Source organism: Magallana gigas, chromosome 1, assembly GCF_963853765.1.
Source record: "Magallana gigas chromosome 1, xbMagGiga1.1, whole genome shotgun sequence".
Taxonomy (NCBI): Eukaryota; Metazoa; Mollusca; class Bivalvia; order Ostreida; family Ostreidae; genus Magallana; species Magallana gigas.
Window position 1 is genome coordinate 24,388,071 of NC_088853.1, and position 17,394 is coordinate 24,405,464.

Below are 17,394 nucleotides of genomic sequence, written 5' to 3' on the forward strand. Positions count from 1 at the left end.
TCTAGTTGATGATTAATACATTTTCTAGTTTTCTTTTCTGTCTCCCTCTCATGTGTAAATGTAAAAGCTACACCCACTGTCTGATTATCATTTTCAATTGCAGCACATTCAGGTTGCTGAAAATTGTCACCGGAAACAAAACTTTTAACATAAAAGAAAAAAAACGTGTAACTTCCGGAATAATAAAAAATCTCTCCCAATACGTAACCTTTCATTTACGGAAAGCGTAATTACCCACAATACAAGAGTAGATTAATTTATCATAAATCGACCCCCTAGTAGGAAAATTGCCTTCCATCGTTTCGGTCTGCTGCTCTTCAGGTTGGCCTTACTTCTTTAGCATAAATAATAGCATCGTGCAATAAACAGACAAGATTTTTTTTGTTGATCACCTTCTCCACCATCTTTAAGCAATCAGCAGCACTCTCTCCTGTAATTTGTCGGAACTGGCTAATAAGTTCCTCGTTATCAAAATCTCCCGTTCTCAATTGCGTGGGCAGGATATCCTGGCTGCAAGAACCCGACAACTCTCTCTGCCTAGTTTCCTTATTAGGGGAAAAGAATGTTTTCTTTTCAGCACTTTATATTGCTTAAATTGTTTTACTCTCCAAGCAAACCTCTTTACCTATACCACTTTTTTATACCTTATATTATTGTTTTATTTAATCCCGCATCACAGGAATAAAAAATCACAGTTACAGACATGCACACATATATCTAACAACATACACATTTCTCCTTTGAATATACATGTACTTCCAAAATGACCAATTTCCACATCATGCTTTATGCTGTTTTATTATAGCATACTAATATTCTCCCCGATAATACAAACAATATTCCCTTCTCTCTCTTTTCAACACATGAAAAGTTTTATCAAATCCATCTTCAAATACTTAAATGAATTGAACATATGTTAAAAATCTTCAAAACTATTATGTTTACCTTTCTTGGCGTTCTTCCCTCTCTTGCACTTTTTCTTATCAATCGAATGGAAAACACATATAATGGCTTCAGTATATTTAAAGGCAATGATCAAATTACCAAATCTCTCCGCTGGGGGTCACGAAAGATGATTTCTGATCGAGAAAGTTTTCCTTATCAATTTTGTATTCCAATGAAAAAAAAAGTATACATCATCTTTGAATGGCATGAAAGTTAACTTGGCTACAAGGAAGGTTTTATAGCTTCGGTAAATTTAAGAAACAGATGCATACAAAACCGCACATTAGATTTCCTTGATACAAACACACTTATTTGTTGAACTTACTCAACTTGCCAATATCGTCTTAAATGAAAATCATCTATTGCTAAATACGCATGTTCAGAACACGCAATGCTCGCTAACGCTTGCCTCAAACTCAATAGGAACATTAATGTATGCATGTACTTAATTTCCAGGATAGATCATATTTATGTAAGGAATAAAGAATCGTTCTTTGAGTATTATGAGGCATGCGATCATCAATTGCGGTCAATGGGTGATCAAATCCAATAAAGCCCAACCGAATAAAATGCAAACATGAGACGATGTATGTTTATCTACAAGGTATGGTACTCGGGTGACCGTCAGGGCGTGCGAGCCTCTTGTTAAAATAACTTATGGATAAATTAACAAGTGATGAAATTAATAAAGGAAACTTCCGGGAAACCATACAACATCTACACTACTGTGCGACAGACACAGGGATACCATTGTCAAAAAGTTTAGAAACACATTAAAACACAGTAATGAAATAATAATGAGAATGATACAAACAATTCTCAACAGCGCAGAGAAAGAACCAGTAACTAGTAGGGTAAGCATGTCGATGAAAATAATGTACAAATAATGTACAAATTGATCTAGTAATTCGACAGAAATTAATTAATACAATTGAAATTGTGCTCTGTTGACATGTCAGTAAAAAAAAATGGAATAATATCGTGACATGTGGTGATAACGAACAGTGATCAAAATCAAAAGTCCAAAGGAAAAAATACTAAACAGGAGCAGATCAAACACGGACCTCTTATAAAATTATAGGTAGGATAAGGTGCCATGGAGGAAATAGCATCCTCAGGCCCTGCTGACCCGTCACACCCGTTTATCTTTATACAGTCTTTATAAAGTCTGAAGAAGCCAATGACCGACCAGCCCTTTCAACCTGCTTAAGAGGATGATATATAAATGCGACATGTAATGATCTAGTAATTCGACAGAAACAGTAGAGATAGTATTGAGAGAGAGAGAGAGAGAGAGAGAGAGAGAGAGAGAGAGATGAAACTTTATTAACAATGAAGCACATTAGAATGCGGAATATTTTGATTCATTTTATCTGTATCCATTAAGTAAGGGCTGTTACACGGCGTGAAGAGGGTGCGCTTTGATGAAAGTTTGTGGTTATTAGAATGGAGTCATGCGACAAAAATGAAAAAAAACAACTTTTATTCTTTTTTTATTTCGATTTAAATCAAGGTCCGCTTTGCGGAACATTATAATCGTGAAAAAGGTTGGCTAAGTCACGATTTTTGTCTTTTAAATATTTTAAATGGAAAGCACTTTAAATAAGAGTGCATTGGCGTCCTAAAAATGGCTTGGCGTTATTATTTGATTTTTCCAAGTGTATATAGGGCATCCTAGAACTGAATTCTAAATTTAAAAAAAAAAATTCATTAGTGTATAAATAGGAAAGCTTAATATTTTACTTATGTCTTTTTTTTTTTTTTTGCTTTTTAATTTTGCTGAACAAGGCCTTTTCATTGAAAAACGCGACAATTCTGTGTGCAATATCTGAGAAATTATACAAAAGACAGAGCAAAAAACTTTTTCATCGTGATTAAAAAAATCAGAATATTATGTTTAAAGCAAGTATTATTTATTGGTAAAATAAAATACCAATTTCCAATTTCTAATTATATCTGATTTGTTACTAGTATGTACACACTGCGCACTATGCATAATTATTTGAAAGCTATAAATAAGAGAGTTTTAAAACGCAAAATATTAATTTCAAAGACCTAATTTCAAGATTTAAAAGTTGTTATATTTTCATACGAGTACATGCACACACATTTAAAAATGTGAACATTTGTGTAAACGTTTTTTTGATGGTATATTACCGTCGTTTTAATTCATCTGATTCTGTCCATGAAGTGAAAATAGAAAGTTATTAATTTTATATCGCAGCAAGACCTGTCACCATGTTACTATTAAACAAACGAATATGATAAGAGAGTTATGTAAAATTTGTTGTTTATACGGGATTTTTAAAGAAAGGAATACTCATGCACTGCAATATGAATATTTTCTAATTTTTTTAATATTTCAGTTCCATTCTGATCTTGAATGATGTTAGTCATTCCCAATTGCCTTTATCCATAGGCATCAGAGTCGGTTTGATAGTTCAAATTGTATAGATCTATTGTGTAGACTAACTGGTATAAAGCGACCCTTTTCTGCGTGTTATATTGTAATAGATAGGGATATCATAAGAAGGACATTTTCTGCATTGCAATAACGGTAAAATATTGTATTCGGTGTTAAAAGAAGGAGATTTGTCTAAAGATGTTACAAGTAATGGTCTAGTTACCGGACTGGAAAAGTAAGAAGACTATTCCTAGTGTTGCGTGATTAAGAGTCGAGAAGCATTCAACCTTTAATCAATCATCTTTTATGACTAAACAAACACATTTATAGAAGCAACAGACTTATTTTGCGGAACATTACAGTCATTAAAAAGTTTGGCTCGGTCACGATTATTTCATTTTTAAGATCTCGAATGCATGGCGCTTAACATACGAATTTGCTTCTGCGTACATATAGTAGCATGATGCTGTCTCATTTTATAAAAATGTTATAAGGGCATCATATACATGTAGGTCTGTTTTACTTCCTAATTCAGTAAGTATTTTTTTAAAAATCAGTAATCTAAATAAGCATTAATATCTTCTTCGTTTTGTCAATAAAGAGCTTTTGAAATTAATTTTTAAATATTTATAACCTTTAAGAAACTGGGATAGTTTCGTTTATCTTTATACAGTCTTTATACAGTCTGAAACTGCCTAAGACCATCCAGCCCTTTCATCCTTAAGAGGAGGAGATAAAAGTATGAGGTGTAATGATCGGACAGAAACAGTAACCATATTATTGAGAGAGAGAGAGAGAGAGAGAGAGAGAGAGAGAGAGAGAGAGAAAGAGATAGAGATGTGAAGCTTTATTAAGGAACCATGAATGCATTTTTTGAAATTTTTTAGCCGTAAACATTACAAAGGAATAAACGGTTTTTTTTTTAAACCACAAGGTCCGCTTAAGAGAAATTCAACATTTTAAACTTTTTTGTCCCCCGCCGCAACGCGGAGCGGGGACATAGAAATGCCGGGCGTCCGTCCGTGTGTCCGTGTTTCCGTCCGTCACACTTTTTTGTAAGCGCTCTCATGCATACAAATTTTGACGGATTTTCATTAAATTTATACCAAATATTTATACTACTATTACCTTTGTCAAGTTCGAAAATCAGCATTGGTCGATACTTTTTGTTGGAGTTATGGGACTTTGACCACAATAATGACTCTGTTTTATCCAAAAATCGATCTTGTAAGCGCTCTCATGCCCACAAATTTTGACGGATTTTCATTAAATTTATACCAAATGTTTATACCACTTATACTTTGGTCAAGTTCGAAAATCAGCATTGGTTGATACTTTTTGTTGGAGTTATGGGACTTTGACCACAATAATGACTCTGTTTCATCCAAAAATCGATGTTTAAAGCGCTCTCATGCCTACAAATTTTGACGGATTTACATGAAATTTATACCAAATGTTTATACCAATAATACCTTGGCCAAGATCCTAAATCAGCCTTGGTCGATACTAGTATACTTTCTGACCGGCGGGGGACCCAGGAATTATATTCTTGTTCGATCTTAAAATGTACGTATTTTAAAAAGCCTGGCATGAGTATAGAAACATTCAGTTCTTTTTGCGGAAAATAAAAATCGTAGGGCCGAGTTTAGTTCTTTCTCTCACAGAAAGGTCAGTTTAAGGCTTATATCCTACTTAAACATAACCTCCTTTTTTTATTATAAACAACATCAGATAAACCTGTTGATAATGCCAAAAATGTATATTTACATATCATACAATTCAACAAGTCTTGCGTTGAGCTTTCTTTTGTTCACATTATGCACAGTGTTGGGTGTATATTCAAGGGGTTTATATAGCTGCAATAATGTAGCCCTCTCCGATTTTTTAACAGAGATTTAAAAAAAATGGGGTTGGGAGGGAGGAGGCAACATTATTGCAGCAAGGGTTTTTTAAGGCTGTGCTGTTTTAATTTCAAATTCATTCACTTTTCTTCTAAACAGCAACAACATTTCACTCTCTTACGTTTTTTTCTAGATTCAATCACTTAGTGGGAACAACATTTATCAGTCAAATAAATTATGTTTACGAAAAAAAAAACTTGCATTCTTTAGATATTGATATATATATTTAACTTTAATTGAAGCAATGATGGTACTCGGATCACTATCTAGAGAAATGCACAGCCTTCGTAAATTACAGGACTTCCGGTTTAAAGGTACACTCATCTTTGATCTATTTTAAAAGGTTTTGAGAGGTTTATAAAAACAGCTAAATATTCGTAAATAAAAAAATTAAATGAACAATGAAGACTTGTAAAATCATACCTGACAAGGGAGAAAACAGATGTAAAAGTTTAATTTTATCTGTAACCCATATTCTGATTAGCTAAAAAAAAAGTTAATATCTTAGAAGAATGATGATTACATCACTTTAAGTTTAACGTCAAAAACTGTTAAATCTGCATGACGTTAGGTTTGAATTTTGTACAACTTATTATCATTTTAAAGTTCATGAAATTATATCAAAGGCTTTTTTATATCCTAAATACGTGTCATCCTTTTTTTATAATTAAATTCTTAACCTCTAACCAATTGAAAATTTATAGTGAAAAAGTCAATTAAGAAAAAAAATATATATATATATATCAAAGTAAAATCTATGTTTTGTCTAGTGAATTGCTATGTGGCATGTAAGGTAAACATCTGTTTATACAAATATCACTAAACCGGCAATCAAAATCACTCATGTGCAAATACTACGATCAATATAACCTTATTTTTGGCTCTTTGTATTTAGACTCCTTCAAGCTTGAAATGAAGATTAGCTTTAATAATAATCTATTTACGAAAATGCCCTCAACTCACATAAATTCTAACGATTACAAACTTCGAATACAGATCCAGTTGGATTGTTAAATTTCTTTCTGTTTGTTTGCATAATGTTGATGTTTGAATTTTAAAATAAGTTCAATAATTCACAATTACTCGTTAAACCAGTTATTCTGAACGATTTAGTCACGATCTCCAAATCACTATCTTTATTAAACAAATACAATTATTTTTATAAACACTTTAAGTACATCGTTTCAGTCCAAAAACCGGGTACCGCCTTACGCAGAGAGCTATACTGCGACAAACTTTTTTACCCATCCAGCGGGAGTTAATTTCCACACCGGAAAATAATTTGTTATAACTTAAGATTATTCAAAATTCTAAATTATTGTTAATCATATTTAAATATATATCAATTCGTTTTCTCAAAATATAACATAATAACTTCTAGCTAAAATATGTAAAAAAAAAATAGTTTGTATTCACTAATCATCTTGTATCAAATTCATTTGTCAAGTTATCAAATCAAATACATTTGATTTCAATAAAAAGGATGAGGTATATTTATTCTGTTATCATCATACATGTGTTTACAGAAACTGACGTGTTTGTAAAACTGAGACTTTGCCAAAAAAATAAATAACAAGACATTTTAATGATAAAAACTTCATGTCATAAATTTGGTTTGGCATTTCTATACTAAACGCATGAACATTAAATACCAAATTTTACTATACATATTTTGTACGTGAAGTGCTCGGAAAGGTAGCGGTTTCTACTTTATATTTGCGGACTACATGTAACATCGGGCGAAGTATAAGTCTATCCTCATTGACGTTTTTACCACTAAACTCTCTGTTATTGTCCCTTAAATCACAAACATTAGAGTGAAACACACAAGATGAAACTCACTGGAAGGTGATAGGAATATAACTGAAATGTATCTGAATGGCAGAGCTAAACAATTCAACAACCTTTCGAGACTTTTCTGTTAGCATTCGGTTGACTGAATGTTAGAACTTCCTCCTGTGAAGAAACATACGTTATAACAATTTACCGGAAAAAAAGAAAGGCATAAAACAGCAAATTAAATTAAAAGAAAAACATACCATATGAAATGTGAAAAGAAAATCAAAGTACTGATAGTACTGAAAAGCGCTAACCCAGCTTCTGTTTGTATATAAAAGATATATGTATATAACATTTTAGTTTCTGTATACGCAATATATTTCCTCATCACTGTGTGGCAGCCCCTGCAATAATGTATGTAAGCCCTGTACATCAAATTCACAGTAGCCCTTACTAGCCCGTGCAGCTCCTAAAAACTGGTTCCCTAACCAGTTTAAATGATGTAAACTTCTGCTCATAGGGGGCAGTTATTCGTTGCACCGGAAGTAGAAGTCTAACGACAATAAAGCGCTGAGCTTTGCTTAGCGCTTTAAAAACACACTAAAAGAAATATGCCGGTTTGAAAAATTAAGAATAAAAACAAACATGTCAGTGAAATGGAAGTCATGTGATAATACACATGTCAAAGGGTAAGCTATTTATAGTACCATACACGCCAGTGAAAATCAAAGGATGAACAGGCCAAACATATCAATCAATAGAAAGACATATATTAACATCACAGTGAGTGAAAAGAATTTATCTAGTAACAAATATAATACGACAGCGAGGGAAAACGACTCTGATCGCCAGTACATGAATCATAATCATGAAATCGGAGAGAAATTATTGTTGAATAATTTGAAATATGAACACTTTTTCAATAGAGATTTATGAAAACATAAAACAAAAACGTTTCATTCGATAATTTTCTTCTAGCCATATAGGAGGAGCCAAGCAGCACGCGGCGCATGGCGTGATCTGTACTGTTATACTTAACTGATTGACAGGCGAAGCATGTGGAGTCTTGGGATTAAATTTCGCTCAAATGACCAACTATAGAAACCTAACTCGAAATAATAATGTTCAGTGATAAAACGTTAATTTAAGTATTATAATTAACACACAAGCTCTCTCTCTCTCTCTCTCTCTCTCTCTCTCTCTCTCTCTCACTGAGGGTGTATGTAATTGTGTGCAAACCATTTGAAATTATTAGATTTATATTTGTATGAATTGAATTCATTTATTTTAAACTCATGGTTTTCACAACGATTTCAAGACAATGACCAAAAGTTTGTACAGTGGACGATGGACATATAGATTGATCTCGACGGTTAAATTTCGACGCTATTTCTCATCACATATATTAGATTGAAAATAAATTTTAAAAGAGCTGTGTTTGTGTTTACATGTACTTGTTATCTCATTCAACTATTTATGATGTAAAAATCATTTTTTAGTACATTAATGTACTCTGTAAATGATATTTTTATCGCATGTTTATATGTAAAAACCCGCATGTATAGAGTCGCTGAATTGTTCCACGGTTCCACGCGCCGATAGTCTTACGTGTAGTTGTTTGTGTCCATTTCTACAGACAGTTCTTATGTTTTTTAGAGATTAGGAAAAGCCATGAAACTAACAAAGTAGAAGTAAGATATATTCAGACTATACACACGACAGATTGTGATGAGTAACCTAACAGGTGTCCGTGGAAAGGTGTGAATACCGGCATCTCGTGTACACCTGTTTAAGCGTCCAAATATACAGAGTTAGTTGTAAAGTACAATAACTGCTAAAAACCAAAGAAAGACAATAATACCTGCTGTGTATAGAACCAAAGATCAGCTACTGTACACGTGTTTCGCACGAGTGATTTTTGATCATGTGAAATCACGACGCCATTACCAGCTATGCGGGAAATAAAGTTGAAAGTTATTTTAAGGAATGCGTGTACTTTTTTTCCGTTCAATGCTTGCATTTAATTTATTAAGATTTTGTACATGTATTTATTTACAATTTTTCATACAAGTATGAGTGATTTTTTTTGTTTATTTATTGGTACTTAAATAGCTGAAGAACAAATCTCCAGTCACCGGTAATATGTGGTTGTCATTTACATTTTCTGGGTCTGCGTTACCTAAGTCGACATTTTTTTTAATTTAAAAAGGATATAAAATTATATATATTTCAACCCTTGTTTAGCCATAGTGTATATATTTCTAAACATACGCTACTTTTTTAACGTTTCGGGTAACGAGATCTCTCTTTCTCTTTTCTCTCTCTCTCTCTCTCTCTCTCTCTCTCTCTCTCTCTCTCTCTCTCTCTCTCTCTCTCTCTTTCCTGAGAATCACTTAAAGCTATGTAAAGTCCAGTATGTACCCAATGTTTCAAACATTTCATAAAAATAATCAAAATAGTATAACCACGAATTGTGTAAACGTTAATAATTAACAATGTTTAAGAAATTGGCGATTCAAGTTTTGTCAAAAAACAAATAAATGATTACGGTCTAAGAAAGGAAATATTTTTGTGACTGTTTTAATAAGAATAACAGTTTTAAATCTTCGTATATGTTATCTAATCCCGTATAAAAAAAACTAGCAAAATATTGAACTTATCTGGTCAGCAATAATCTCTGCCCGTATTCATCGAAAGACATTAGGTCAATAAGCCGTATATGGAAGTTGCACGCTTATTGCACGGTACGGTGCGCTTTTTTGTCCGTCTTGTGGCGGGTCTTGCATAAATTATCTTGCACGTTTTTTGCACGGTACGGTTCGCTTTGTGAACGGTACGGTTCGTTTTGTGAACGGTACGGTACGCTTCGTGAACGGTACGTTTCGTTTTGTGAACGGTACGGTTCGTTTCTTGCACGGATCGGTACGGTTCGTTTTAGAGAGGTGTAATAGCACGTTTCAGGATCTGTAATATAAGCGTTCATTGCTGAATTGCAAAACATGAGTTTGGAACCCTGCTAGGTGTTTGCAAGCTTACTTTAATATATTTATATTAGATTTTGTACAATTTTTTTTATTCTTAAATGGTTTTTATGATTTATCAACATGTACATTGATATCTTCAGATATATCAACCTACTTTAATATGTGTCTTCCTTTTTACTTATGAAATCAAAAAAAAAAAAAACCCCACAAAACTGTGAACTGTGTCGCAACGTTTGTACATACTGTATCAGATTTTGAATCTATTTTATTGATGTAGAAAACTTAGTTATTGTTAAACATTACTATTACTATCAGTGAACCTTAAATATATTAGGGAAATGACAGACCGGCAACACATTTTAATTTAAAAGAAACGTGATTGAATCTGTTAAGATCGTAGTTGATGCGCATCAAAAAAATTCAATTACTCATCTAAACTTTAACTACATAAGAGCTTTACATTCAACTGTTCACCTCTCATAAACAAGATCGTGCCATTCAGTCTAAGGTGAATGTACCATTTAATAGAAGGACATGTCCTTTAAAACATAGTCAACCGTGTATAAAGGTTTAAGTTTATTCAGTCCATTTAAAATAAGTTAAACCAAATTGATGTTTTATCTTAATGTGTAATGTGTCTTGCTAAATTCAAATGTAGCATTCCTATCTAATACATTGTTTTCTTACATATTTTGACAAACTCAACCCATCAAGTGGTGCATTCATAGTTCATGGCTGATTTTGTTAAACATTCGTGTATCAAATAAGTGTCCCCGTCCCTTGTTCACTTTGAATATTTTTTTTAATATCTAACCAAGTGATAATTAATAGCGAAGAAGTCGAATTAAAAAAAAAACGAAATAAAAGCGTTTTTATTTACATTAAAGCTTCGTCTATCTTCCATCTATTGAATTGATATATGACATTGAAGATTAAATACAGATTGTACAAATATCATTTAATAGGCAAATAAAATCACTGACGTGCACCTACTACGAATAATATGACCTTAGTTTAAGCTCTGTGTGTTTATATAAGTTTGTATACTCCTCCAAGCATAAAATTTATAAAGTTTAGCTTTACTAAAAACCTATGTACAAAAGTAGCATTAAATCGCAAATTCTAACGATTAAAACCTTTTTTTTTACAAATCCGGTTGGATTTTGAATGTATTTATTGTATGCATTCTGTCGAAATTTAAATTCTAAAATAAGTTCACAATTAATTGATAAAGCAGGTAGTCGGAACACTCTTATTAATCAAATATGAATAAGCTTTTTAAAGAGGCCTAGTCACGATTTTGGTCAAAAATTATTTTTCCGATTTTAATGTTTACAATGCTTTAGTAAGGAATTTATAATAGGCAATCCAAATTTGAGTATCTTTTTGAGTTTTTAGCAAGTTACAGAGTTTACAATCCCTTGCTATATAAACAAAGCTTTTGTTAACATTTAGAATGTTGAATACAAACCTAAAATAAATGTGTTAAACGCTAGAAACAGTTTATTTATGCTTTAAAAGAATATGGAAATAGACATATCAGCTAGAGCAATTTTTGTTACTAGTATATTGAACATATGTAAACAAAATCAGGGCACGAGCCTTGTTTATATGACAAAGAGATTTGAGCCTTGTATATTGCTCATAACTATATGACTGACTGTCAAATTTCACTTAGTCATTAGAAATACATTCCTTAAGCATTGTAAATAATAAACAAGTAAAACTGAATTTTACCCAAATCGTGACCATGCCCCTTTAAAAGGCACTTGATTTACATTGTCTGTCCACCCAGCTACCGGAATGCGCAGGGAGTTTACCTAGGATGGACTTTTTTCCAGAGGAAGTCAATGACTTTCATCCGCTTAGCACATCGAAAAAGAATTAAAATAACCTCATTAACAATTCAAATCAATTGTTAAACCTCTTTTTTTTTTAAATAAAAACAATTTGATTTTTTTTTTGAAATATAACATGTTGATATCTTGCTGAAATATATTATTCATTTTTAGTTAGCATTCACCTTTCATATTGTTTCGAATCCATGTTTACAAATTGCCAATTCAAACACGCTTGATTTGAAAATATATATATATATATATATATATATATATATATTTTTTTTTATTGATAAAAACTAATTTTCATGTCATAAATTTAACGTTGGCATTTCTATTCTACATGTAAATGCATGATGTACAAAAAGTACTTTAAATACAAAATTTAGCTAAACAGAGAACAGAATTTAAATTATAAAAATATATTCATGTGAGGTAAAATTTCCAATTTACGCAAAGTGTATCAAGAATTCCAATTTATCATCTTTTGTAATCTATGTGCAGAGAAAGATAGCGCATTCTACAATAAACATGTATGCGTGCAGACTATATGTATACATCAGGGCAAAGTATAGGTAGGAGTCTTGTTTCCTCTAAGATAGGTAGCGCTTTCTACCATACATTTGCGAACTACATGTATGCGTCGGGCGAAGTAGAATCCAGGTCTTCTATCCTCTTCGGCTTCTCGACCACCAACCTCTTTTTGTTTTTGTCCCTAAAATACCAAACATTAGAGTGAAAAGCACAGGATAAAACTCACTGGAAGGTGACTGAACGATAACTGAAATGTGACTGAACTGCAGATCGATGCCATTCAGTCACATTTCCAGACGTTTTAATTAAAATTTGTTTGATCTGGCAGAACTTCATCATGTTTTAACAAGATGCCGAATAAAAGAAAGGCATAAAACAGCAAACATGATATTCACAAGGAAAACATAGAGTATGAAATGAGAAACGAAAGGAAGAAAATATTGATACAGATATGCTAGTGTGAAGAAATGTATATAAAAACAAACGTATCAATGAAAAGAAAGGCATTTGATTATACACTTGTCTGAGAAAAAAGGACATATAACATCATACATGCAAGAACATTTGAGACGAATTCGATGACAAGCTGAGAACAGTGAACAAAGATACTTTCATTAAAAGTATCCGTGCAAAAAGTGTTATAATATCAAACATGTCACTGATAAAAAAATGCACATCGACATTAACAGGGAAGGAAAGGAGAGTGGCAAAAAAGGTTGTGAAAAAAACAGCTACAAACAAACTTAATATTATACTGGCTGAGAACATGGTAAAAATGTAACTAATAATTTCATCGTGTGATTCATGTAATAAAACAAAAATAGTGTTACGATTAAGGAAAAGTTAAGTTGTTATTTATACCATTAATAAAGTATTTCTCGATTTATTTTAAAAAAGAATTTATTAATGAAGGAGGCGGTGTAATATCAGATTCTCAACCTGGATTCTAACTTAAGTACTATGACATACCGTGCAAGCATAGTAATCACTGATATACCTAGACCTAAACTAATTTCTGAGAGACACACATAAGCCAACCCAGAGACAGCATGCAATGAAGATAATGCAATTAAAAAATATATTTATTGTGGCTAAAAGTGAAATGAGTGAAGGAAAAGGGACACATACCTTTTCTCTGACTTGGACAACATTTTCCTACAGTGTCCTCCAGTCCGATCTTGCATACCATATCATTTGGGCATCCATCGTCCGACGAACAGACGCCATCACACAATGAGGTCGGGGTCGAAGTAGTGGAGTGGATGATACAGAGAATCTAAGCAAAATCGAAATGGGTTTTTTTTTTATTAAAAAAAATAAGAATTGCTTTCTTTTAAGGATAGTCTCTTTGCTATGAAACATTTTGCATAACAATTTGCATAACATATGTTTATGGATAGTTTTTTTGCTATAAAAAAATTCGGCATAAAACTTATAGAACATTGACATAGCCCTTCGTATCTTCACTAGGTAACATTTTTCTTGTATTTAATAGATTATTATCAGATTATTCAAAAGTTAGGATTGAACAAATAATTATATGTTTAGGCTGCTAATCTAAATTTTGTTACATTAAAAAACAAATATATTACAAAATTATTTTTTTTCCATGATTTTTGGTACATAATCCAAGTTACATACATTCTGACTTTTGCGTCATATTGGTCACAATAAAGGTATTGAGGCAATTTTAGAAATAGTGTTTTCATTTCAAATACATAAAAAAATTGCTAAATAAAACAGACACAGAAAAAGAAGACAAACAAAAATGTTAAGCTCGAATCGGGAGGGAATAAAGGCAATGAAATATTGTGAGCATTAGCCATTATTCTAGACTATGGTAAAACTTTAGACTTTCATCATTCAAATATAGTTAAGTTGCTTGTGTATTTCAATGCAATATATACAAACAAATTGTTAAAAGCAAAGCCAGATCTTTTTTGGACAAATGTGTATTATCTTTTTTGAAAACAATGGTTTGCATGTAAGACTATAATATTGACATGAGTTCATTATCACCAACGTTGGTAGCAAAACTTTGCTCAAAACATTATCTCTTTTCCCTCATTAACCTAAACTAATTTGATAAATTGCAAAACCATAAACTGGATTCATTAATTGTGCACCACCTTAAAAAAAACAACAACAGCTAATATAATAATAATGTTTATCTGTCTTTTGTTATTGCTGTGCAAGCGATAGTGAGAACGCCCACATTAACAAGCGGTCTGCATTCAGAGTGTCATTTTGAAATGCTAAAGCTAATCTTTGTATACAGAAAGGTAAATTAACAAAAATATGGTTATAAATATACCCAATAACAAAATTTAATAAAGAAAACATTAAATATAAAAGATAATATTCTTTAGATAATAAAAATAATTTATAGAAAAGCATCTTACCATCCATCCAAATAAGATCACAACCTTTGTGTTCACCATTTTTGTAATCTATTATCAGAAACTTATTTAAACAGTTTCTATAGGTGCCTGCTGCAAATATTGAAATGATTCAGAATCATCAACCTTATATACTCTCACTTTTGACTCGAACGATATGCTTCATTTCAAGTCACGATTTAAATTTTCGTTTCAAAAACCGTTTCTTTAAATAAAATTAAAAAAAACAACACGCCTACACTTTAGTAGAAAAGAAAAACGCAGAAGTTGGCCTTTACGTAAATGTTTGGCTGTGTTTCAATATAATTATATATACTTGGATATGATTTTTACCTTCATTCAAAAATTACTTATTGTATTTAAAGGGGCATGGTCACGATTTTGGTCAACAATTATTTCCTGATGTTAATGCTTACAGTGATTCAAAAAGGCATTATAAATATAAAACTAAAATTTAAGTGTAAATCGTTGAGTTATAAGCGGGTTACAGAGCTTGCTGTAAACAAAGCTTTTGTTTCAATTTGAACGTTGAAGTGAAAACCCAGGTCTTAGACCAAAAGTAAATGTGGTAAATGTTAGATCTGTTTATTTACGCTCAGAATGAATAAGATAAAAAATCAGTTTAAAAAAAGAACTTTTACCGGTATATTGAATGTAAACTAAAACAGGGCACGAGCCTTGTTTACATGAAAAAGAATATGAGCCTTGTATCTTGTTTATAACTTCACTACTGGCTCTCCAATTTCATTTAGTCATTGGAAATGCATTTCTAAAGCATTGTTAAATAATTAAAACAGAAAAAATAGAATTTGACCAAAATCGTTACCATGCCCCTTTAAGGACGACGGACCCAATTCACTTTAACAAGAGCGGATTTCAAGAAAAAGTTTTCCGTTAGAGTTACATGTACTGAACGAGGCCGAGTACAGATCGAGTATGCACGCTTTCGCGCAGCGTCTCATTTGTAGTGTGACGTCATTTTCCTTGGTTGACGCCATGGCGTGATAGTTTCAACTGCAGATATTCAGCGAAATTTGTTGAAAATAGCTCATTTGATGCGTACAATTGATATTATATTGTGGAATAAACATAAATGTCTCAAGTATAAGCAATATTTGGGCTCGGGTCGAAAACGTGAAGAGGGTTCAGCAAGCCTAGCCTTCTGTCACGTTTTCTTAATCTGCCTAGATATCGCTTAATTCATATATCTCAAGAGTTACCATGTATTTTATATAAATGACCCTTAATATGTTATATATTTAATTGTTACTTAAATATGTCTTAATGTTTTAATAATACTATAGAGATCACCATTCCCGCCTTTGTCAGATAAAAAATAGTCATTATCCGACAAATCTGGGAAATTGGGCATACAAAAATACAACTTTGAAAAGACCCCTGGAACAAACCAGGAGGTCAAAGAGGTTTTTTTTTATTTGACCATTTGATGCCATTTAGCAATAACTTAAATATGTAGAACAGAAAAAGAAATCCCTCGGGCAGAAGTTTAAAAAAATGTAAAAGAAAAAAAAAATTGATACATTTCAAGTAAAACCCTATAGGGTCCTATGTTAAAAATTAAGTATACTAATAATAAATATAACTTGGTATAGTAATTAAAAACCATTTTTTCTTCTTTTTTTTTAAATTTTGTACATATTAACATAAACTCATCAGGATTTTGCTTCTTATTTGAAAAAAAAAACCAAACATTCAGTCACATTTGAACATGTCTGTTGTGGTATTTTATGCCAAATACATACATTTAAATGATTTTATTTTATGATCCATACATATAATATTTTACTTTTTCATCATTGCAGAGTGTTGAGAAAAATGATCAGAACAGTCCAGTGAATACCCAGACCAGTAAGACAGTCTGACATACAATGCTAGATGAACAAATAATGAACAAACTGAACTCGCTAAAATATGGAACAATTCAACATCAATTACTATAGTAATTGCCACTATGTTGTGTATTTTTATTTTATTTTCATGATTTGGAATATATTTCGAATATTTATTTGACGAATTATTTATTAGTTTTTAAATAAGTGTTGATTGTTATTTCTGGAGTTGCATTGAAAAGATATATCGTTTTCCCATTGTGCTGACATTTGGAGTTATATGCCCTTTATCATACAAAAAATCAATTTAAGCCTTCTTAAAGTGGTCAAAATCATAAATGTTGTTATCTATTCAAGCAGTTAACCTATTTTATTAATGGAAATATCTAAAAACAACATTGCCGAAATTTAGAATATAAATTTGAAACCCCGTTGTGTTTAATGCAAGTTTAAATTACTATATGAATTTAAAATTGTAAATCCGATACTATCACTCGTGACCTTTCCTCAACTTTGCAAAAAAAATCATTACTTATACCTTCAATATTTACAAGCTTCGTATCTTTTTAAAGTCGGTTATTTAATGTTTAATCAATTGTACATACTATCTATTAATAAAATACAAAAAGTAGATGTGTGCAGATAGATGGTAAAGGTACCATTTTTAAAAAAAATAAATAAAATGAGTAACTACGATAATTTTATGATTTAATGTCTTAAAGTGTAACAAAAAAGAATAAGTGTTGACTGCTGAATTACC

At 31.7% G+C, this 17,394-nt stretch overlaps 1 long non-coding RNA gene across 2 annotated transcripts; it reads right to left on the minus strand.

Moving 5' to 3' along the window:
• Positions 1–12,143: 12,143 nt before the first annotated feature.
• On the minus strand, positions 12,144–15,048 carry LOC136273561 (uncharacterized). Of its 2 annotated transcripts, XR_010711728.1 has the most exons (4): positions 15,024–15,048; positions 14,788–14,877; positions 13,514–13,661; positions 12,144–12,566 (listed from the first exon to the last, which is right to left on the minus strand). It is a non-coding gene; the product is annotated as an uncharacterized lncRNA (long non-coding RNA). The 2 variants fall into 2 exon arrangements; XR_010711727.1 differs by lacking the exon at positions 15,024–15,048 and having other exon boundaries at positions 14,788–14,933.
• Positions 15,049–17,394: the final 2,346 nt, after the last annotated feature.